Source organism: Aotus nancymaae, unplaced genomic scaffold, assembly GCF_030222135.1.
Source record: "Aotus nancymaae isolate 86718 unplaced genomic scaffold, 86718_ANA_hifiasm-v0.15.2.pri h1tg000046l, whole genome shotgun sequence".
NCBI lineage: Eukaryota > Metazoa > Chordata > Mammalia > Primates > Aotidae > Aotus > Aotus nancymaae.
This window is the reverse complement of record NW_026988460.1, coordinates 4,189,009-4,212,892: the sequence shown is the minus strand read 5'-3', so window position 1 is coordinate 4,212,892 and position 23,884 is coordinate 4,189,009. Positions and strand designations below refer to the sequence as shown.

Here is a 23,884-nt window from a genome sequence, read left to right as displayed (position 1 = left end):
TGCCCAAACTGATCCAATCAGATTGAAAGGAAGGACATACATATTAGACTAGCAGGAGAGGTACTCTTTCTCTATTTTGTTTGGCATGAGCAAGAAAGTAAGGTATCTTGATTGCTTGGCAGCCAACTTATGGCCATGATTAAATCAATGCCAGGCCTATATTCATATCATTAGCAGAGAAGAGATGAAAAGAACCAAAGTCCCAATATAGTTAAACTACTGTATCAATCAAAAAGCACACCTGTTCGTCTCCAGACTTTCTATTAATCGAGATGACAAATTTCATTATTACTTAAACCAATCGAATACCAGCTTTCATGATATAAAAGAAAAACCACCTTGTTAAGTGTTCATATTGATTTTAAGATGTATTTCAATTTGAAAACATTAAAATGTATGTGGGAAGGCGGAGGGACGTACTTATTAAAATTTGGGAAATAAGCTGTAACACAAAAATATGTTAGAATTGGCTTGGTTCGTGATTTTGAAATTAGATTGTCCACTTAGGATTCATGATCAATAATCAGAAATGGCTCCAGTTCAGTGGCTGCTTTGTAGATGACAGCCTTAAAAAAAATCTTAGACCTTGTTGATACTAATTGAATAGATAATTGAAGGGATAGAAAATTAACCTTTTCTAGAATATTTTTTCATTTGAAGGCATATGAATACAATAAAACTAAATTCTGTAGAAAATAGATATGCTATCAAGAAAAGTTGAAAATTCTTCTTAGACACCATGAAATACCTCTCACTCATATATTTTTTTCTTATAATTAATGGCAATTTACCTAAATCTAGATTTACTAAATATCTGCAACCACTTCCAGGATTCTTTATCTCTACATTAGACCTTGCTTAGGTCTGCTCTTCTGCATGGTTTGTTGATGCACATTACATATTGACTTGACTCCGATTTTAGGCACAACTGCTCCATAAAGCAACCAACACTTTTCACTCCCTATTTAACCACTTATACTCCTTTAAAGCATACTTAAAAAGATATCGACATGTGATTAGGTTTATTGTTAAGATTTTTTCTGAAAGACAAAATAATACAGTTTCCTAGTACAAACAATTTTTATTCTCACCATGCTTTATACCATCTTAATAAACACTCAGATGTAGAGGTGCGGTTTCAACCTGAAAACAAATACAAATCAATGCAATCATCCAAAATATAAAATTCCAGTCAAAAACCAAAATCTATTTGTAACCTAAGAATTATATGAGAGATTAAGTTGTGCAAGATATCTCATAAAATGAATGTCCAGATAGCCATAGGGAGGATGTAATTTAGGAGGTATGGACTTGAGTAACACTCCTGGGAAAGCTTTTTGGTCTGGTTTGCTTATTTGTTTCTAATCAGCCATTCAGATTCCTATCCATTCTACCTTCCCCAGATGCAGAAATGTGGAACTTGGTAACATGTTCTCGTACATCTATATTATTTCCCTGTGTCTTAAATGCATTAAGTTGTTTCTTATACTGAAAAGTAACAAAATATCACCTCAAGGAAAAAACTTCATTAATATTAGTGCTGCTAATACTATTTTTAATTCTCTTAAAGAAAAAAATTAAATAGAGATATGATTTTTACCTGGAAAATATGATTAACAAGATTGTAAAAACACAGTATGCAAAGCTAAAAAAGGACTAATTTTTGTCATTTTGGCTCATGATCATTGTAAGCAACTAATGGTTCAGGGAAAAATGTTTTTAAAGTTTTTGCAAGAATTGTCTAGTTTGAGCATATATGAATTCTCCTACTTAAGAGAAGTGCACACGAAAGTCGTGAGAGGACAGATGAGGTGAAGATCAAGGATAATATAATGCCTAAACAGGGGATTTAGAGCATATAACATATATTTACTTTTTTAGTTAAAGTAGATTTTGTTTTTTACTGCTGTAAAAATTTTGAACAAATTTTATATCATTATTTGAAATATCCAAAAGCTATTTTTAATGGATTTTGAAAACTCACAGAAAATAGTAGGCATTCAATAAATGTTTTTAAATTAAACTGAATTGATTAATGCAGCACCCCCCACGGGTCCTGTGACAAACAGAACAGAGGCTATTTTGAAGGTAAAACAGTCTGCTGAAAAATAGATGGTTTGAGGAAACAGTAACTTGTATTACAATCTATTAAATTCTCAATGCATTAATATGATAGGGTAATAATGTCTCTATCAGTATAAATTTAAACTGCTTGTATTTATCCAAGAAGAAAAATGCAGTAGGCTTTTAGTGCTCAAGTATGCAAGCAGTAATTTACATCTCCTCCCAATCCCTGCACAGCACTGGATCATCCTGTGTGGATGTTTTCAGCATCCTCAGTAGGAAAGAACTAATATGAGAATGCTACGAAGCAAACAACTGAGAGTAGAAAATCCTTAGACAATGTATGTTCTAATAAAGAAAAAACAACAGGTGTAAAGCTGGCATTTGACATGAAGTGATGTTTATTAAACACAAACAGTTAAATAACTATTATGAAGATGTATCTCTAATATCATTTCCTTCTTTTTAAGATTAAGAACTCAGATTTTGTTCAGCATAGTAAGTGTGCCCTGTTAAAATCCTGAATTTCCCAGACTGCCTTTGGGTTGTAATGGATCATGAGAAATAGTTCTGTTCCATGAGCATCTAGAGAATGTATGGTTATCTTTATAAGGCACAGATCCTGAAGTCCCTTGCCTTTTGCCCTTAGTCCTTCCTCTTTTGATGCATTTATGCTCCTCTTAGGTGAGTGTTCTTACTTGCAGCTAAAAGCGACCCCTAGCCCAAACACATATCTGACATCCTCCAAGCAATTTATTGTTATTAAATAGAACAGCTCTTCAAATAATATGAAATAAAACCAAAGCTTATAAGAAAACTAGTGTAATGAACTTTTTACCCCTTTAAATAACACCAGAAAGCTGGCAGTAGCAGTTTCTTAATGGCATGGAATTGCCAAGGACTTAAAATTGAAGCTTTGTTTTCTCTTTCTCATGAATGCAGGTGGGACCATAAACTCTTTCTAGCATGACACAGGAGTACCCCATGGCCAACATGAGACTGTCACCTAAAAAAGAAAAAAAAAGACCACTAATGAAACAAAGTAACAATTTGGGGGGAAAATTGGTTCCAATAACTAACTAGCTTTTAAAAATATTTTACCTGGCCTATGGTTACCAATTGGATAAAGGCAAAAGACCTAAGAAATGAAACTTAATTGAACGAAGCTCAATAGAAAGTTCTCTGTAATGGCAAATGTATTTCTAGTGGATCAAATTAACTATCTAGATTAAATCATTGTTGTTTAGCAGATTCTTCCCAGATAGCATCTCCTTTTCAGGTTACTTTCCAGACACGAAATGACTGAATCACTGCTTACTTTTCAAATCACTTATCAGCACCAGCCAAATCACTCCACTATAGCCTCAAAATATAGAAACCTGCAACTTGAGGCTTTTTCAGCTTCATTCTATACCTCTCCTAGTCTAATATGCCAGGTGTCTTCCTGAAATATGTGGCAGGGGTTGGAGATTCATTCATTTTTGAATATCCAGTGATTCTTGTTTTGATTTTCTAGGATATTGAGTACGCCCTTTGAAAAGAGTAGAGAAGGTTTAAAGGACACAAGAATAAATTTCAAAACATACAAAGTGAAATTGAAGGGTATAAACATCTTTTATGTTTTCATTAATGAAGATAATTCATATTTGAGTAAAAACTGGGTGTCAAGCTCCCCCTCCAAGACTGTGCCTTTTAAGTTACATCAATGTCCATTTTTTCATGCATTTTCAAAATTATTTCAGCCAAAACTATACTCAGATTTTCTATTTTTTGCAGTGCTCATTTTGAAAATGTATTTTTATTTATAGCATTATACATAAAACCTATAAATTCTCTGAACAGTATGGGTTTGATATGTCTGAAGATTTTTTTAAACTTATATTCACAATATCTTCCAGGAGAAATATGTGGCAATGAAGTTAAGCTTCAGCTAACCTTCTAGACATAACTCTTAGGTGTTCCCAGATTTACTAGTGATCAATTCTCTATACTTACGAAAAACATAAGGTACCCTGTTTCTGGCACTTTGATATACAAATTCCACTTTTAAAATTTTGATGTTCATAAAGTGTCCTGAGAGAAGACAATTCTTAATTTGTGAGAAATAGAGTCTAAGGGAAAAAGTAATATAAAAAACTGTTGTGTATATGTTTTTTAAAGAGTGTTTTCTGGACAGCAGGAAAGCAGTCAGTTATTTCTGGAAGTATTTCATTGCATAAAAGCATCACAGAGCCAAATTCTGCCCTCCGATGATTTTTCTTTAAGTTACTTGAGTCCATATGTTTCTAGAAGCTGAATTTGCTTCATTGCATTTCAAGGTCTAATCACGCAGTTATTACACAGGCAGAATCTCCATGAAATTGAATTTTGTTTGTGTAAGAACACTGTATTTGAATATTTCCTAAAGCAAAATGTGTCAAAGGCTGTGGAAAATTAGGGTTAGTGGAAAATAAATTGCAGATCACCAAAACATCTCTGCACTCACTAATTTTTCTTATTTGATTTTCCCTTGTATTTGGAAAATGCCAAGACTTCTGAGAATACAGAAAATAATATCGAGATAATCTATATTTATACCTATCTCTTAAAAAATTAACAATGTCCTTCACGATTTCCTTTTAAAAATTTTTCACCTCTATTTAGCCAGTGAATAAAATACAAATTTCTATTTAAAGCATCATAAAATTTTTTTTAAAAAAAGGAAAATCTAGACTGCAAGTGATTCTGTTTAAAATTGTTATTCTTGAAAGTCTGGTTGCCAATTTAATACCATATGGCCATTAATTGTGGAGTATAAAGTAAAAATATTATGTGATTTTCTACATATTAATGAATTTTAAATTCAAGAATTTAAAAGAGACAAAAAATTATTCTGCCATATTGCAGACATTCAGGAGCCTCTATATTATGTCACAAATTTTCTTTTAAATTTTTAAAACATTTCTCACTTTTCCTGTAAAGCTATATTCATCTTCATAACAAAAGTACCTGTTTCATTTTTCAGATAATAAGAGAAAAAAAACCTCTCGTACATCTGCACAAAATATGTCTATCCTCATTAGATCCATTTTCTCAATTAAATTCAAGTTCCTCTGTCCAAAAGGCATAAATCTGGGTATTGATTTAACTATAAAATCATAAAACTCCCGGTAGTCTTCTAAAACCATTTTACTTGGATGAGCATATGAGCTTTTAAAATATCAAGTTATTCCAGTATTTAATACACATAACTGCTTCCAGAGGGCTAAAGGCAATAAGGCACAGCTGCCCATTCCATTTGAAGAACTAAACTAGACTGCTAGCCAGTGTCCCCCTCCTTTCTGGGGTATTTTTTTCTAAAGCGTTTGCTTCTATTTTATTCAGCATGAGTTTGATACCTTCTGAACGTGAACCATATCACCAGCAGCCAAAATCAATAAGCTATCTAATCAAGGGCCTATAAACTAACAACAGACCCTTGGTGCTCTGTTCCTATAAAATGTAGTTCATTCTAAGTCCTTCCTTCCAAACCAGTCTAACTCTAAATTTATTATCCTCTTCTGACAAGGTTAGAGCATTGTCTACCTAGAGTTCTAGAAAGACTCTTTTGGGGAGCAAATCAATTACCTCCAGAGAAGGAAAAAAAAAAGACCTCTCTAAACTCTCCTTGAAATCTTTTTATTTAGCTTCAATTTTCTTTTGAAAGCAAGGAACCTTCACCATGAAGCTTTCATGCAGCAACCAGCTACTTCCTTTCAAACAAAAATCATGTGTAAATATTTCATAGACATGTCTCTAGTGTGAATTGCACAATATGAAAAGGAGATGTTAAGGAAATATCACCCTAAATCATACCAAATAAGAAATACAAACATTTTCCTAGATCCATAAAGTTTTGAAGTGTAAGCCACAAATTCTCCTTGCATAAAACATCATATGCTTTTTTGATATCCTGAAAGCTGTGGCTGAATAGCCTTCACTCAATGACTTCATAGTGTATTTGATACTTATATTTATTTTAAGTTTCTTCAAATGATATTTTCCATCTTAAAACGGAGAAGGATTTTTGCTTTGAAAGATTATTCATAGGTAGCAATATAAGCAAAACCAAAGTTTATCCAAATATCTTTTTTTCTCCCAGATCTGTGACATTAAACATGTGTGTGCAAAACCACTTTCCATGATAGAAACTTTCCTTTTATATTTTAGTTCTTTTATGATTCCTTTTCCCCGGCTAGATACAGAACTCTTTTTGGACAGGGACCGTGATGTGTCTTCACCTTGCTTCTATTATGAAAGCAGCTTTAGCATAGTCAGTGCAATTCAACACACAGCTATTTAATTGGGTGGAAACTAACAAACACAGAAAGCAGTGGGAGAATTTGAATCAAGTGTCGGCAAACATTGGTGTGGGTTCCACATATAACACATTGTTTCTTAGTAAAAAATAACCAATAACCCCCTTTTGAATAGTACAAGAAATTACAATGATTAGTAACATAAGCAAGATATATGCTAATAAATTGATGGACAAGCAGAAATGATGCTATCTATTGAGAACATTCCACATAAGCCTAATGTTGACAAGTGAGGCCATAAATAAGTATTGATATGGAAACATTAGTGCTGATGTTGGCTACCAATTCTAACAGTGTTCTTATCTGCACTCATTGATCTCACTGACTTGTGTTCTCTTAGGCTCTTCTGATAGCCCCATGTTTCAAAGAACTAATCTTTTCTGCTGCTTTGTTGACTGGCTTTGCAATCCTTCTCACAGTTAGTGCCAATGCATGCTTTCATTGAAAATTTACCATGATCCAGTTTATAAGCATATGACTCTGCCTGGTGGCATAAGTTCCATGTGCTGGTTTTCTTTAAAAGGCACCACTACTGACCCATGCTCTATAGGTTATGAGTAGTTTTGCCAATAGAGATGATAAATGGTTTTCATCTGTCACCCCTTCCTCCCTTAATTCCCTTGGGACCAACTACACACTCATTCAACACAGCAGCTAGAAGAAGGAAGGAATCTGTGGCCAGGAAATATTGAAGTTCACTAGTCTGCGTGATGATCGAACCTGTGCCCTTGACTTGTGAACCCAGCTATCTAATGCTTGAGCCAAGATACTCAAAGATGGAATAGGAAACCTGGAAAAGAACCACTCTTTGTCCTTAATTCGGAATATGCAAGTCTTTCAAGGAGACATCGTTGGTCATGGAAATAATGCTTTACCTTTCACTCCCTAAACACTGCTTCTGTGAAGATGGTATTTTTCCCTGTGAGGGCAGCTCTCCGAGATTCAAAACCATTGCCTTTTACACATTCAGATGTAGTTCAAGATCAATACTTTAGCCCTCTTATTACAAGTTGTTCAAGTGATCCTTCAAATTCAGTGATAAGGACGGCATCAGCACCACCTGCTATGGCCACAGGCTTCTTCCAGTATGAAGTCTATCTCCAGCATGGTCCGTTACCATGAAAGATTTAGCAGCTAGGGTGTCATAATGCAATCGGTGCTGATGTTCATCAGGGTCTGTGATGCCATTTGTTCCCTTAATGCTCTTTGCGCTAGCAAGAAAGCTGATGCATTTAGTTGACCAGATTTCCAGGAGATTAAGATCTCCCAGTAGAATAAAGTTTCAGGAGTTCTTATGAGGTAGCTGAAAGGAGTACTCTGGTCATATTTTTCTCAGTTCAGCCTCTCAGCCACCATGTTCCCATAGGCATCTGACTAGATATGTATTGTTCAAAATACAATGTGTTGAAAGACTGTGAAAATATATACTATGTTACATTTAGAGAAATGCTGCATCTGAAGCATGGTCTTTATTTTCATGTACATGTGTTATTTCACAAGAAGATAGAAGATGCTACAATTCTGCTCATTATTTAAATGCAAAAATCACTCACTATATGTTCTGTACCCATTACTAGGTAGAAAACAACAAGCCATATGTGTTTCCACTGATATACTTATTTTTATTAGCCAACTATAATTTAATATGCAAGGATATAGAACTTCACTCTCCAATATGATAGTCACTAGCCACATGTGACTATGAGCACTTAAAATATAGATAGCTCAAATTGAGATGTGCTTTAAGTGTAAAATACACATTGGATTTTGAAGACTACATTAAAAAAATAGAGTATACAGCTTACATGTGGAAAGAATAATATTTTGGATATATGAGTTAAATAAAATGTATTATTAAAATTAATTTTTCCTTTTTTAAAGCATTTTATTGTAACTACTAGAAAATTTTAGATTACTTGTGTAGCTTACATTTGAGGCTTATCTTATATTTCTATTAGACAGCACTGATACAGAAAATGAGGATAGTTTAGAGGTTAACTAAAGAGAATAATACCTATAAAATATAATTATATCTAGTCCCACCTACATTCAATATTCTCTTTCCTTGGAGAGCAAGGAAAGGAAATCTGTTGACATTTATTGTACAAACCATGGACATCAAAGATTCAAATTTACAAAATTTTTGTCCTAGTTGAGTATTTGGTGTTGATATTCTAAAGGAAAATTGTCACAGGCAGTTTTAACTTGGAAGGTATGGACTCAGCATTGGTATTCAAAACCAAATAGGCTTGTGGGGTTATACACAGGAATTTAAATCTAATTCTGCTCTTCCTTAAATCACCCTCTACCTCTGTGGGAGCAGCTGGACACTCTTGGGCAACCTGAAGGTCAGTGGCTTCTAGGAGGGCAATAATTACTAAAGAATTCCATAGAGGATATGCATGCTGTAAATGGTTTGTAAACTATTATCTTACCTTGTTCTTTTTGGAAAAAGTTCTACTATCTTCAAGAGCACCTCTTGTAGAGATCTACATTAAAAATAGAATATGAGAAAGCAATATTGTCTACTGCTAACTGCTATTCTTCTACCTACTGGAAACAATTCTTCAACATAGAGAAGGCAAGCCACCGTCATAGCAATAGTTACCACAGAGCTTCATCCTTTTAGAATTCCACTACATACATTTTCACTGTAAAACTCTAATAGGATATTTTTTTCACACATGCTTTAAAATGGTTTCAGAGAGGTTAAGTGACCTGCCCAATATTATAGTGCAGAGTTGGGATTCAACTCCAGGTTTGGCTGACTCTGAGGCCCACAATCTTAACCAGTTGAACACAGAACAATGGCCCCATCAAAATTATTGCCCCTGAAATTTCTAGAAGCTTCATAAAGAAGCCATATTAGCTACAAGGAAAATTGAAGCCCTTTTAGTTCAGTCTACACGTCTTACAGATGAGGAAAGTGAGGCTCAGAGGAATTAAATATTCTGTCTAAATTGTCCACAATTAGTTAGTGCAAAATCTGGAACCATCACAACTCCCAATCTTTCCACTTCAGGGAACCTCCTGGATAAAATATCCAGAGAGCTAGATGGCATATTTTCCCATGGCAATATCTTTGGGAATGTGATGCATTGAATTTTGGAGACATATCCATGACATCAGGTCCTATAAGAAAGGTAAATCTGATGAGCAATAACTTTAAAAAATAGACAGGGAAGCATCTTTTATATCCTTTACTCAAGAGAAACTTCTGATCCTTGGTAGAAAAGCCACGACAGAGTGTTCAGCAATGAGCTTTTCATAGCATTTCTAGACAACGACTTCCTATACATCTTAGTTCATTGGGAGTACTATGATAAAATATCATAAAATTGGTAGCTTATAAACAACAGAAATTTGCTTCTCATGGTTCTGGAGGTTGGAATATCCAAGATCAAAGCATCAGCATATTTGGCGTCTAGTGCAGGCTACTCATCTGGTTCATAGATGTGCCTTTTCTGTGTGTCTTTGTATTGTGGAAGAAATAAGACAGCTCTCTGGGGCCTCTTCTATAAGAATACAAATTTCATTCATGGGAGATTCTCCCTCGTGACCTAAGCACCTCCAAAAGTCCTCATCTCTAATACCAGCACATTAGGTTTTCAACATGAATCTGGGGAGGACACAGACATTCAGACCATAATACTATATTAATCTGTATTATCTGATAAGTCTGCACCAAGTCTTGCTCTTTCTATATCACCTAGAAAATGGTTATATAATTGATACAAATTATATCCTAATTAAGAGATTTGTTTTTCTGTACATGTAGTAGATGGTTCATAGTAAATTCTCAAAACCCTACTCCACAAGTCCACAGAATTCATTTCCTTGGGGCTCTCCAGTTAACATGACCATTTAGTAGAATATCTCTTGAAAATATATCTTATATGTATCTTGAAAATATATCTATACATATCTTGAAACATATCTTGAAACAGCAGATACTAATGCACTGTTTCTCAAAATATCATGCCACCAAATTCAATAATGCAAATAAGAAGTTTTTACATTTTTTTTAAAGCCCAAAGTCTTTTCTGGAGGAAATTTTATGTGAAACTCAAATAACAACCCAAAGAACAATAACAATAAGATGTACATAGAGAGTGCCAAGCACTCTTCCAAGAACTTCACATGTGTTAACTCACTTAATTCTTTGTGGTAGTTTCTATTATTAACCTCTGGATTTTATAGATGAGGAAGTATAGCCACAGAGAGGTTAAAAAACTTGTCCAAGATCACAGAGTGAGTGAGCCCAGATGGTATGGCTCCTGAGCTCAGGGACAGAACACCATGCATACTACCTTGATTTGGAAGCCTTATTTGTTGCATAGGTGGGAGGTCATGAGCTACCTGGTAAAACTTTGCTGGTCCTCAAATCATCTAACCAGAAATAGTGCAGGCACAAGGTTTACAGCATTCATGCAAAAGTACAATTTACCTGAATAAATGCCTTGAAGTTTATTTTCTCCCTTGAAAGGGAAAAAATAGATCTTTTTTTTGAAATCTTATGTTGTCCTCTGATAAGCCCTCTTTGGATAATAGCCACTATTAATTGAACAATGCCAGTCATTGTGCTAGGGTGTCTATACATATCATATCATGGAGAGATAAGTATCATTCCCATGAGTAGATGAGGAAACCGTGGTTCAGAAATACTAGACAATCGTCTCAAAATGACACAGCTAGTTAGAGGCAGAACGAAAATATGAGCTTTCATCTGCCTGCATTAGAATCTCAGATTCTTTGCACTTGTTTCCCCCTCAAATGACAAACACATGAATTGGTAATAATAAAAAATAAGCTTTTTATGAACCCAAATCCATCAGCACAATCACTGCAAGGCCAATGGACCAGTGTCTCCAACTAATCACGTCTTATGGACAAGTTAAAGAGATTACTTTGCCAGTTACCACAAGAAATTTGCCCTTTAAAATAGGGTTCATGGGTTTATGGGGCGCATGGCTAAACTATACAAGGCAATTACTCTGAGAACTCTCATATCTGTGCTTTGAACCATTGGATCCACTCACAAGTAAACCTAGTGTTTGGTCGCTAGGAACCCTGGAAGAGCTTGAGGCAATTTTTTTCCAACTTTCTCCAGAATAACTTCAACTTCAGTTTGGGAACTTCAGTAAAATTAAGAGCCCATTGTTTTACTAAGTCATCGTTCTTCCTTCTTTTTACCCATTTCTGATCTCTTCTTCCACTGCCAGCCCGAACACAGTGTTCATGCCACCGCCTGGTTAATATTCCTAAAATGTGCTTTTTGTTATGACTCTCTTCTGCCCAAGGTCTTTAAAATGTCTGCTCAGAGCCTATGAGAGTTAGTGAAAACCCCAATCTGCATTTTAAAATCCTACAAAGTAAGCATTTTATGTAATTTATATAATGATAACAACACAAATGAAGAGAAGAGGAAGGGAACTATACTGGAAGAAAGTTTCTATATACTAGTGAAAGTAAGCTAATATTAATCTAAACTAGATTGTTTAAAATTAAGATGTACATTGTAATCCTCAAAGCAACCAAAGATAACTCTCTCTCTCTCTCTATATATATATATATTCTATATTAATAGATAGATAATATATATAGTTCTGATATATATATATATATATCAAAAAACAAAAAACAAAGAAATTTAAATGGTACACTTAAAACTATATATTTAACACAAAAGAAGGCAAAACAAAAAAGACATAAGATATATAGAAAACAATTAGCAAAATAGAAATAAATCATACCATATCAATAATTACATTGAATGTGAATAGATTAAGCATCCAATCAAAAGATAGAGGTTGTCAGACTAGATAATGAAAAAGGGGTCCAATAATATAGCACCTATAAGAGATACCCTTTAGATTCAAAAATACAAATAAAGGTAAAAGTAAAAAGATAGAAATAGATAAACCATGCAAACAGTAACCAAAAAAACAATTGGAGTAACTATACTAATATTAGACAAAATAGACTTTAAGATTAAAAAAATCTTTCTAGAGACAAAAGGGAAGAGAACATTTTATAATGATAAAGTAATCAATTCAACAGGAAAATATATAACGGTTTTAAACATATGTGCATCTACCAACAGAGCCTCAAAATACAGTAAACAAAACCTGACAGAAATGAAAGGAGAAAGAGACAATTCAGAAATGATAGTTCATATTACACTCTTAGAAACTGATAGAACAATTAGACATAAAATCAGCAAGGCTATAAAAGACTTGGACACTATTACCAACCAACACGATCTATCAGACTTCTAGAGGACATTCCACCCAACAACAGCAGAATAGGTCTTCACTGCAAGTGCACGTGGAACATTCTCCAGAACAGATTAACTAGGCCATACTATAAATCATAACAAATTTAAAAGAATTGAAATCATACAAAGTATGTTCTTCAACCAAATGGAATTAAATTGGAAATTGGCAACAGAAAAAATACTTGTAAAGCCCACAATCATTTGGAAATTAAACAATGTATTACTTAATAACCTAAGGGTTAAAGAAGCAATCACAAGGGAAATTAGAAAGCATTTTGAGCAGAATGAAAATAAAAATACACATACAAAAATTTTTTGGTTTCACCTAAACCAACACTTGGACAGAAATTAGTTTTAAATGCCTATATTTAAAAAGATGAAAGATCTGAAAGCAATTATCTAATCTTACATCTTAAGATTCTTGAAAAGGAAGAAGCAAATAAACTCAAGGCAGTCAAAAAAAAAAAAAAAGGAAACATAAAGATTAGAGAGGTAAACCATTGAATTAGAAAACAGAAAAATAAATAAATAAAATCAATAAAACCAAAAGCTTGTTTTTTGGAATCACTGACAAAAGTGAAAACCAAAATTCGGCCAAGAGAAAAAGAAGGATGACACAGATCCCAAAAATTAAATATGAATGAGGAGACATACCACTGAATCTTTAGAAATTAAAATAATTATAAAGTACAAAGAACAACATTATGTCAACAAATTGAACAACTTAGATAGAATAAATTATTAGAAAAACACGAATTACCAAAATTGACTGGAGAAAAAATAGAAAATTTGAATGCACCTATAACAAATAAAGAAAATAAATTAATTGCCAGAAAGAAGAACCCAGGTCAAGAGGGTTCACTGATGAATTCTATAAATCACTGAAAGGAGCAATAATACCAATACTCTACAAATTCCCCTGAAAACAGAGGAGGAGAAGAAATTCTGAAATCATTTTATAAGGGCATTTTTTTTTTTTGAGATATAGTTTTGCTCTGTCGTCCAGGCTGGAGTACAGTGGCGTGATCTCAGCTTACTGCAACCTCCACCTCCCAGATTTAAGCAATTCTCCAGCCTCAGCCTCCTAAGTAGCTAGGATTACAGATGCACACCACCACACCTGGCTAAGTTTTGTATTTTTAGTAGGGACGGGATTTTGCCATGTTGGTCAGTCTGGTCTCGAACTCCTGACCTCGTGATCTTCCCACCTCAATCTCCCAAAGTGCTGAGATTATAGGCATGAGCTATCCTGCCTGGCCTATGAGGGCACTCTATGAGGGCTGATACTAACGTCCAACAAATACATCACCAAAAAAAGCAAAAAACACAGACCAATATCCCTCATGAATATAGATACAAAAATTCTCAACAAAATATTAGCAAACCAAATTAAACATATAAAAAGAATTAACACAATCAAGAGGAATTTATGCTAGGAATGCAAAGATAGTTTAAGAGCTAAAAATTAATATGAAACACCATATTAACAGAGAAAGGACAAAAACCACATGATTATCTCAGTAGATAATGAAAAAGCATTCAAAAAATTCTAACATCCATACATAACAGAAGCTCTTAAGCTTAAAATATGCAAGAATTTCCTTAATGTGATAAAGTGCATCTATGTAAAATCTGCAGTGAACATCATACTTCCTCGTAAAAGACTGAAGGAAGTCCTCTAAGATTGGGAACAGGATTAGAATTCCCCCTCTCACCACTTCTTTTCAACAATGTATTGGAAGTTAAAGCCAGTGCAATTAGATAGGAAGAAGAAATAAAAGGCATATAAAAGAAAGGCATCTAGACTGGAAAAAAAGAGGTTAAATTGTCTTATTTGAAGATGACATGATACCATGTGTAGAAATCCACACACAAAACCAAAGCTTAGAACTGACAAGTATAGCAAGGTCACAGGATACAAGATCAATATACAAAAATAAATTGTACTTCTACATATGAATACAGAATCCAAAAATAAATTTAAGAATATGTTTCACAATAGCATCAAAAAGAATAAGATACTTAGGAATAAATTTAAAAATTCTAGACTTGTACACTGAAAATTATAAAATATTGCTGAGAAGATCTAAATTAATGGGGAGATATTCTATATCTATGGATTGGAAGAGTCAGTATTGCTAAGTTGGTAACTATGCTCAAATTGATCTATGTATTCAATGAAGTCCTTTTCAAATTTTCACCAGGCGTTTTTTTGTTGTTGTGGTTTCAGAAATTGACAAGCTGATCATTAAATGTATATGGAAAGGGAAAGACCTAGGATAGATAAAGGAGTTTGAGAAAAGAAGCAAGTTAGAGGACTTTCACTTCCTCATATCAAAATTTACTACTTTAGTTGCAAATTTACAACTTTAGTTGCAATATCATCAAGACAATATGATACTGGCATAAGGACAGACATATGGATCAATGGAATAGAGCCAAGTCCAGAAATAAATCCTTCTATTAATGGTCAATTGTCAATTGATACTCAACAAACCTACCTTGGAAATTCATTGGAGAAACAATTTCAGTTTTAACTTGTACTGGTACAATAAGTTATCTGCCTGCAAAAAGCTACAAGGAAGGAAGGAAGGAAGGAAGGAAGGAAGGGGGGAAGAGAGAGGGAGGAAGGAAAAAAGGAAAATAAACCCTTACCTCACAACACATGCATATATTAACTCAATATGATGATAGACTTAAATGTAGGAGCTAAAACAATATAACTTATGAAGAAAACAGAAAATTTTCAAGAGCTTGTATTATGCAAAATGTTTTTAGATATAACATGAAACACATGATCATAAAAGAAAAAAATTAATGAATGGGACCACATCAAAATTCAAAATGCTTGCGCTTCAGTAGACATCATTAAGAAAACAAAAATACAAGCAACAAATTGGGATAAAATATTTGCATCATATGTATCGAACAAAGAATTTATATCCAGGACTTACAAAGAACTCCTACACTTAAATAAGACAAACAATCTAATCAAAAATGGTCAAAAGATGTAAAATAGACATTTCACCAAATAAGACATACAGATGACTAAGAAGCACGTGTATAGCTCTTTAACATTGTTAGTTATTACAAAAATGCAAATAGAAACCACAAGGAGGCAGTTTCACACTCACTAGAATGACTACAATTTAAGAAGTCAGACAATAATAAATACTAGCAAAGATTAGAGAAATTGGTACTCTCATACTCGGCTGGTGTCAATGTATAAATGGTACAAGCATTTTGGAAAACAGTTTAGAAATTTCTGAAAATGCTAAACATAGTTAGCACATAACTCCAGCAATTCTGCTCTTAAGAATGTACTGAAAAGAGTTGAAAACAGGTGTCCACACAAAGAATTGAACATAAATGTTCTTAACAGTATTATCCATAATAGCCAAAACTTGGAAACATTCTAAATATTCATCAACTGGTGAATGAATACTCAAAATGTGGTACATGCAATAGAACACTATTTCATGATAAAAAGGAATGAACTATAGACATATATTAGAACACTGACAAATCTCAAAAACATTATGCTCAGTGAAAGAAGTCTAACACAAAAGACCACATATTGTATGATTCCATTTATATGAAATTCCCAGAAAAGGCAAAGATATAACTACAGAAAATAGATTAGTGGTTGCTGGAGGTGGGAGCAGGGACAAGGGAGAGGGATTAACAGTAAATGCAAATAAGGAATCATACCAGGATAATACAATGTTCTAAAACTAGTTTCTAGTGATGGTTGCACAACTTGGTAAATTTACTTTAAAAATTTGGAATTGTACACATCAAAAGGGTAAATTATCTGATGTCCTAAATATGCTGAATGAAGTTATTATGAAAAACATACAAAGCTCAATCTAACATTTAAACTGAAAATTCCATAAAATACAAACTTTGATTTTATTTTACCCAAGACACAAAAGCTGTGAGGGTACAAGAGTGGGGGCTCTGGAGTCAGACAGAGCTGACTTCAAATCTGTCTCTTCCACTGATCAGCGATGTAACTGAAGCAAGTGATTTCGCCTCTCTAAGATTTGTAACACTCCTCTGTAAAATTGGCTCAGTAAATGGTGTTTCCTTGCAAGATTGTCATGAGAATTAAAGGAGGAAGGCTTCATAACGCATTTAGCCAATGCTAGTCATAGAGTAAATCCTTACTGATTGGTAGCTAAAATCCTTAGCTACATTTTCAAATTATGCCTAGGCTTTTGCAAAATAAATTCGGCTTCAGCCATTTTTGTTAAATGATTACCTCCTAGACATTCTTAATCTGGCAATTGTATTGTCACTCTCTTCACCTAAAGGACTCTATCTCTCCTGCCACCAAAACTACTTATTCTTCAAGCTCCTTCCAAGTATTTCATTCCACTAGGGACATTTCTCTCCTAAACTCTTGCAAATTACTATATCCATATCACTCATGTGAGTCATAAGCACACACTCACACTATTGCCATTTACCTTATCCTCAGCATATATTTTGATTCATGTGCTACCACACTCCACCTTGCCTGAGGGCATGAAGGTATCAAATCATGCAACGCTTGCCTGGTCAGCTCAGGTGTAACTTCTAAATCCTTCTTCACCACCGTTCTGTGTAGCCAGAGTGGAAGGTGATTTGACCATTACTCTCCCTGAATCTAGATAAAATCTTTACGGGTATATATTTGCATCAAGCAATGCTCAGCAATTGTGGAATAAATAAAAATGTTTAGGAAAAGGTAAGAATCCTTTAAAATACATGTTAAGATATTTGTAAAGTGTATGTTAGAATTCTTCTTTAGGTGCTAGACAGAGAAACCCATGACTATATCTTTTTACCCTGCTTTCTAAAGAGTTAAGAATCCAAGGCTAGTAGATATTAACTCAGTAAAAACACACAAGAAAATAAGTTTAGGTATGTTAAACATCTAACTTGTAAAGAAATTCTGACCCCTCTGTTTTTGAACTCTCTCAATATACTGCAAACATTAAGTAGCACATTGGTGAATGAAGCCATGGACTACTGTTGACATAATTAATATTTCTTATTAGCAACAACTTAGAGATTCTGTTTCTTAAAATAGGAGGATGCTTTGTAAAAATTTTTCCCCTTCTTTCACTTTCTATAATTCTTCCAAGGGAAAAAAGTCAGATATTTTCCAGAAGTTTAGACATGAAAATTTCAACTAAAAGACCTGTCTTTAACGCAGGAAGTAACTATTCTTGCTGTTTTTCATTCTTCAAACAATTTCTAAATTGCCCCCTTCTTTTTTTTAAATACATTTACAACAGATAACGACCTACATCCTTCCATTATTTGTCACTTTTGAAGGGATCTTCAGTTTTCTCATTCATTCTTTAGTCTTGTCTCTATCAATTATCAGTGACTGAAATGGTTATCCTAGTTGGAGGCTGGGAGCAGCATTTTCCTGCCTTGCCCGAACACTGTGTGTGTGACTGACCCTGGATAAGAGACTTTCAAATATACACCGGGCTCAAAATACTTACTACATAGTCATGTTGAAAGAATAACTGAGACCACAAGTATGAAAATACTTCAGTGATTTGGGATACAAATTCAAATTCACTATTATGTTCATTATATTTCCTTTTCGGCTCTGAATGGGTGGGGGCACCAGAAACAAATCCTCATCTGACCCCTGAAGTTCAAAGATACCACTGGGTTAGTCAATTTCATCTTTTTTTTTTTTTTTTTTTTTTTTTGGTATTTATTAAGTAGGGGAATGGACTTAGTAAATTAAACTTGGATCTTTCTGTTTGGAAGGAGGCAGGGATTCGGGGCAGAGGGTTCGTTTTGAGCCTTGGCTCCCATACATAAAACTTTGCGCAAATTGCTTGAACTCTGAAGTCAGTGTCCTCATCTGCAAAATGGGAGTGAGGATCAAAGGTTATAAAACCCTTGAGTGCTGCTCAAATGTGAATGCTTATTAAATATTTAGTAACTCTATTTCAAAAAGATGCATGTTCAATATTTGAGGAGCTCTAACACCTATTAGCTCTATTATTTGTTTCATTGTGTAGTTCTCAATAAGCTCTCTCTTCTGCCCTCCACTCTGAGCAAAAACTGGATTTTCAAAACAAATCAGTTTTGCAAGAACAAAGAGAGAGACTGATTTGCCAATATACCAAAACTAAAAGGAGATTTTTTTAAATGTCTTGTAAGTTATTATAGCAGAATCTGAAAGAAAGGGGTAGAAAGAAAGCTTCATTACTGCCTAAGCCAATCTGACTTCTGCAAACCTAATTAAACATGCCTTGAGTATATAAAATATATCATCCCCAGATAACACCCTACTGTTAAGTTCTTCATCTTATTAAGAGCTTGCGTTAATGCTTCTTCAACATAAATTTTATACCCAGACAGGTACTGTTTGAGAAGGTTCACAATAGGAATGACCTAAATTAGGGTGACAGAGGCAAAAGATGGATCACTAGTGGCTGTCTCAACAAAAAGAGGAATGAGGATTCCATCTTCCATTATGGCCCAATTCTAATGTGTAACATTATCTCCTGAAAGAGCTTCCTTCCTCAGGCCTTAGGCTCCTCTGGAACTTTGCATCAGGCTGAGGTATTTCGTAATCCAGAGAAATAAAGCCCAACCCCAGAGTCATAATGTCAATACCCAAAGGCCCCTAGGGACCCTTGAAACTATACTTTACAAATGAGGTAAATGGGGCCCAGATAGGTGACATGACTGAGGTTGCAGATATAGGTACCTATTATAGCATTCTAAGAGAAAAGAAAGCTAACATATGTAAGCTAATATATGTATATGATATCCACCAGAACTATTGACTGCTAAACATATAAATAAACAAATTTTTTAAAAATAACATGGAACGTTATCAACTGATCTGATTGGTCCATACCTTTCATATTTTCCTTGACTATCCTGAAACATTATTCTGTTTTATGCCACTAACCCCTACCCTTAGATATTGTCTCCCCAAGGTATTTTTTTCTCCAGCCTATATTTAAATTTTCCCTGGAGATTCCCCTATCCATAGGATCAAAGGTAAAGCCAAAGTCAACAGGAGCAGCATGGCCAACCATAAGATTCCACTATAACTGACTACTAAAAACTTGACCAGATTAACCTTAAAACAAGTTCTGCTTTTGTAACTACTCTAAACTTTCATGGCTTCCTCCATTGCTAACTAAATCAAAGTCAAAATTCTTCAAAGAGACTGATATTCAAGACCATTCACTCAAGTACCCAGAGTCATCTTTTATTATTTTCCTATGCTCTAGCCAAGGCACTCTCAATTGACTGTACAACTGGAATCACTGGAGGAGCTTTAAGATCTGATGAGTGCTCAGACCCAATCTCAGACCAATTCGAGTATAGTCTCTTGTTAGTGGGAGGGGTACATGAGAGGCAACGTAATACAGTGCTTAAGAGCACAGCCTCTGGGACCAGACAGCCTGGCCTTACAACGTGGCTATACCACTTACTTGTTGTATGGTCATAGGCGAGTTACCTGTCCTTGCCTCAGTTTACTCTCTATAAAATGAGGAAGATAGTAGGCCACATTTGTAAGAATATTCTGAGAATTAAGTAAACTAATACATGCAAAGTACATAGAATTATGTCTAGCACATAGAAAGCCCTATATAGTATTGCTATTATTATAATACTTGAAGATGTTGGGACAGTGATTTGTATATAGGGATTAATACATTTTTCCGATTTAAATGTAATTAAATGCTGTTTTAAATAGCCTCTAACACTGAGCTGAAAAAAAAGTCAGTTTCAAGGAGTATTTTGGTATCACAGAAGCTCCAGCATTTAATACTGAGAACAAACATCCTGAAGAAAATAGCAGGATAAATAAAACTTCAAGACATTATGCAAAGTGAAATAAGTCAGACACGAAAGGACAAATATTGTCTGATTCCACTTATATGAGGTATCTAGAGTAGTCAAATTCAAAAAGTAGAAGTATTCTGGAATGGGGGGTTTCGGGGAATGGGGAGTTATTTTTCAATGGGTTCAATGGGCACAGTTTCAGTTTGAGACCATGAGAAAACTCTGGAGATAAATGCTGGTGATGACTGCACAACAGTGTGAATGTGGTGGGTGTCACAGAACTGTACAATTAAAATGATATGCTTTATGCTATTATATTTTACCACAGTAAAAATAATAATAGAGTTTTTTAAAAATCACAAAAATATAGAATATATTTCATATAGTTTAGGTATAGTTAAATATGGTTTTTCCTGATTACAAGGTTACTTTTGGTTTATTAAAATCCCATGTGTATTCTTTCTCCGCTTTCATGTTCCCCAGATGAAGGCCATATTTCAATATTTTTTTTTAATTTATGACCTCACTTTTAGTAGGTACAATGGGAAATTGACCCAACCACAAAAACATTCCTCAATGGTATCCGTCGCAGTGAACTGCAAGTATATAGAGAATGCTCTGTGACTTGCAGAGTCCCCCAAACAGAAAATCATCAGCATTAATAGGTAAAATTTCACTGACATTGTAAAGTTTCTGTAGAGTTGACATTTGATTGATGCTGTGACAGCTTTTTCAAACCTTATATACTGTCAGTGCAACCATATTAGAGACCTCTCTTGACTTTGTAAAGTCATTTAAAGAACTTAGGTGGGGCTGGGGTGAGGGTTAAAAAATACTTCATTGACATCCCAAGGGCACTTATATTGACAGAATAATGCCCCTCACCTTGGGATCATTTCCTTGGGAGGAAAAAAAAAAATATATATATATATATATATATATAGACACCTTCTAGGGACAATATGTTAGTTCTGCAATTCCTTCAGATTCATTAAAAGGCCAATAGAATGACGAGTCTGCATACATTTACGCATGGTGTGAGACACTTCTACTGAAATTCAATTGTGACTGTGAATGCTTCAGCCCAGATACAATTTTAACATTTTCTGCTACTGGAGTGGGAAGACCAAATAGCTATTTCAAATTCACATTTCCCTTTTCCAATTGATTGTGGCACTCCCCCTGGAACGCCCCCATGCTACAACAGCTCTAACTTTCCAATTCATTTTCGCTGGAAAAGTCTAAACATGAAGCAATACCTTCTACTCTACCAGTCACCGTGGTTCCCCTAAGGGTATTTTTGTGTTGAAGCAAGTCACTGAGTAGCAGACTGATAGCTTTTTGTCTTCCTAAGCTCATTGACTAAGAAAATAATACACATAAAGGCAGTCTATTCCAACAATATCCCAAGGGGAAAATAGTCTATTGCCACCCACTTTTAGTGATGGTGACAGAGAGGGTTAGCGAATAAAACACCTTCGGGTCTGCAGAAAATAACAGGCCAATGCTACATATTTTGATGGAAAAAGTAAAATAAAAATCATAAAAATCATACTTGTTTAGGACATATAGAAGAAGGTACTCACTGTCACTCTTGGTTAGAAGAGTGTTTAAAAGAGATCCACTGGTAATAGGCATTTCACTCAATTTGTACATTGCTTTACTAAATGAAAATTCAAAAATGCAAGGGGCATCAAAATGATATTTTATTATTCAGAAAATACCACCTATATATACTTTCAGGGACTGTCAATGCTCAAGGCCATATACTTGATATGGTGACTTGAAATCCTCCCAATGGTTTGATGATATTTTTTTCTTAATGGTATTGCAAACCAAGTGTTCAATTTCAACAGAAAAATATTTTAAAATTTGAAGGATAAACATATTTCTGCAACAGGTGCCAGAACTATATCTTATTTTATAAATATTTTTACTCTAACCTGCATAAAAGCAGCATAATTAGGAAAAAAGATCAAGGAACATGGAATTATATTTCTGTTTAGAATTTTATAAACACAGCTATGCTTTCCTTTTAGTACTGTGATCTGTAGCTATAAAACATCCTTAACACTATTTTTTAATAATATGATTTTATTTAAAATTCCTCTATATATGTATTTCTATAAAAAACAAACGTTTAAAAATTTTAGACATTTTAGAGAGATTGAGAAACAATTCACTTACGTACTCAAAGACAAAAATTTTAGAGCTTCAAATTTAAAAGCACAATAAAAGCAGAAAGTAAATAAAACTAAATGATTATGTAAAAAAAGGAAAGCAGAACCCATTTACATGAGATGATGGCATTATAAGCAATTTTTGACTTACATTTATCTTAATTCAATACTGTATTTTGAAGTAAAGAAATGCTAAAATTTATCAGTGTTTTATCATTTACCAAGTGTTTTAACATTTCCTTATTTTCCCAAGACACCATCAAGATGGGTAATGCAAAGACTACTGGTTCTATTTTATGGTTGAGGATGATGAAGTTCTTAGAGACTGAGGCAAAGAAAGGAGGAAAACATGCCATATAGCATCTCAATTTGAAGGATGACAAATACACATAAATCAACAGGAATCCAGATGGGACCGTAACATAATAGAGCTCTTTATGCTGGCAGTAGCAAACAATTTCTAGCATGCAGCTTTGTTCAGCACTCCCAGAACCAGCTTCATGGAGCAGAACCCTGAAGTACTTCCACAGCTGAACAGCCCCACACCATCCTCAGAGGTCTGAGCTCCAGCGCCAAGGAGTCTTTCTTCCCAGCCTCCTTGTTGATCATCACCTCAACTTCTTTTCTTTGTTCTTCCAGTCTTAGGCATGGTAGCTGCTCCCTGTAATCATTAGCTTTTCATTACCTCAGTTTTCTCCTCTTGCTCTTTGAGACTTCTCATACCTGTTTAACTGGGTCCCTCCATTAAATTCAACTCTCTGTTGAAATAAAGTGGGTCTGTTTTCCTGGCTGGACCCTAATTAATGGAAACATGTTAACAATAAATTTTTAAAAACATTTATTTGTGTGTGTGTGTGTGTGAGTGTTTATATATATATATACACACACACATATATATAAAATCTCTATATATATTTATGTCAATCCAATAACTCAGAATGTCACATATTTTAATATAGTATAACTCAAAAATTGAACATTTATTCACACAATTCTGTGTTCCTGGATATTCGTTATAAGTAGCCTTTAAGGGGATGGCAGCTAGCCAATTGTTTTCCCTTCACATTCCCCAGCCTCCGGTGTTAAATGGGCACATGGCTTCTCTTCTTATGTACATTTCAGAAAATGAGGTATCCTTACCACTGAAGCTAAAACAATGGCACTACATGTAGTTTATTGTCACTCATGTAATCTCACAGTTA

The 23,884-nt window shown here is 34.3% G+C and overlaps 1 long non-coding RNA gene across 1 annotated transcript in view; it reads right to left on the bottom strand.

The window, feature by feature from the left end:
* Positions 1-2,447: 2,447 nt before the first annotated feature.
* Positions 2,448-23,884, bottom strand: part of LOC110567413 (uncharacterized) — a 160,950-nt gene continuing 139,513 nt past the window's right edge. Inside the window, exon 5 of the long non-coding RNA XR_010337202.1 lies at positions 2,448-3,070. This is a non-coding gene — a long non-coding RNA (uncharacterized LOC110567413). The remainder of the gene's footprint in view (positions 3,071-23,884) is intronic.